The 2,000-nt window shown below is 39.4% G+C and overlaps 1 non-coding gene across 1 annotated transcript; it reads right to left on the bottom strand.

The window, feature by feature from the left end:
* Positions 1–1,677: 1,677 nt before the first annotated feature.
* Positions 1,678–1,799, bottom strand: LOC144477633 (U5 spliceosomal RNA). Its single transcript, XR_013495253.1, has one exon. It is a non-coding gene; the product is annotated as a U5 spliceosomal RNA (small nuclear RNA).
* Between the last annotated feature and the right edge of the window lie 201 nt (positions 1,800–2,000).

Genomic DNA, 2,000 nt, shown 5'->3' with positions numbered 1-2,000 from the left:
TCTCTTTCTCTCTCTCTCTCTCTCTCCCTCTCTCTCTCTCTCTCTCTTTCTACGTAGAATTTCTTATCAGTCCTTTCTGTGTCTGTATGACATTAACTCTCGGGAGAAATTATGTATCAGAACTTATGTACAGTTTGTGTATCAGGGTCATTTTCCGCGATTTCTGTGATACCTTGATCTTTATTAGACAATTGTAATTAATGGAAAAACCGCGCGGCGTTTGGTGGAACAATATACACAATTAATTAATTCCTAATTATGTCAGGTTATGCGAGGAATATTCGCTGCGACTATGTTTATCGCGCGAGAAATTATCGATTGTTTCTGGTATTGATACAGGAAGCGTGTTAATGAAATTCTATGGTGTTATTATATACCGTAATATAATAGTAATATATATATTATTAAGACTTAGTGGACGATAACTTTCGATTAAGCGAGGTAGAAGGCGAAGCGATTTTCTCAGATATGTCGATTTGTTTTTCTCAATTATATTTGTATTATATAAAAATTATTTTAATTTGTATATGACAGAAATATTATTTATACACGATTATATACAATTATATACTTCGTGTAGATATTATTCTAACCTAAACACCGACGAGAGTCGTCTCTCGTTCGCAAAGGGTTAATGTACATAAATTTTTATTTTAATATATATTAACTTTATTTAATTCTTTATTTTAACAAATATTAATTCTATTTAATTCCTTATTTTAACATATGTTAATTCTCTCTAATTTTTTATTTTAATATATATTAACACATACAGTCCCAATATATTGGCACACAATAACCACATTATCAAAATCATTCTACGCCCCACTAAACGCAATTTCAACAAAACAGCCGCTAATAAAGAAAAAGGCAACATAACTCAGACAAATCCGACGAACTTCCCGTTATTTCGTCGACCGTGTTCCCGCGAGTTCATTAGCGAGGTAGCAGCGTGGGTCTCGGCTTGATCCATGGCTCTCGCGGCGGCACGTCGATTTCTTTGATAAGAATGCCGCGGCAGGAGGAGGAGGAGGAGGAGGGAGGGAGGGAGGAGGGAGGAGGGAACAATGGCGGTGTCTAGCCGCGGAATCGATATCCTGGACGGGAACGAAATGTGTGCGGAACTTTTCTCGGTGCTAGCCCACCCCCCTCCCCCCCCCCCCCCCCCCCCCCCCCCCCCCGTGTTAAGGACACTCGAGACTTTAATCAGGAATCCGCTCGGCTGCGCTCGACGGGGTAGCAAGCCCCCCCGCGTTGTAAACAGACCGTGTAACATTGCCCGAGCGGGGCAAGCGACGCGGAATTAGGAAAGTTTCCGGGTGCAGCGGGACGACGCGATGCAACGGCGGCAGATTCGAACGGGCCGCGGCACTGCCGTGTGCCCGTCGACGACCGTTGTCTCCTCTTGGCGTGTGTCGACGGTAGATTTGGCCGCCGTCGGACGCAGCTACATATTTACGTTGTTCCGTTCGTAACGACGCGGCGACACGGTAGAACTATATTTACAGTAGCGGTGAAAAATTTAAGACGAATTTAATTTCAATTATACACGTGTAATGCAAGTACTATCTTTCCAATTTTTTTCTTATTTTGGGATAGTGAAGACGAATGCTTGACCTTCTAATTCTCGAAGGCTCGCGTGTTAAATGTAAACGTTATTGTGTCAGCAATATTGACAATATTTCTCTACTGTAATATTTACTGTAATATTAAAATAGACACATCAATTATTCCCCTCCACGGAAATCTTTAGTAAAAGGCGAAAGATTTATACGCTTTTTGAAGGGAAACCATTACATTAAATTATAATACATTAAATAATTTTATTTTTGTTTTATATTAGGCGTTACCTTCTTCTTGTACTAAAGGGGTTTTGGATATAATTAATGGATTAATTAAAAGAATTACTGGAATGAATAAAGGAAACGAATTAACGACATAAGTTAACGAAGTAATCAAATGAGTGAATCGAAGAAGTATATTTAAAAATACATATATTA

Source organism: Augochlora pura, unplaced genomic scaffold, assembly GCF_028453695.1.
Source record: "Augochlora pura isolate Apur16 unplaced genomic scaffold, APUR_v2.2.1 APUR_unplaced_2459, whole genome shotgun sequence".
NCBI classification, from domain to species: Eukaryota; Metazoa; Arthropoda; class Insecta; order Hymenoptera; family Halictidae; genus Augochlora; species Augochlora pura.
This window is presented reverse-complemented; position numbering and strand designations above follow the sequence as displayed.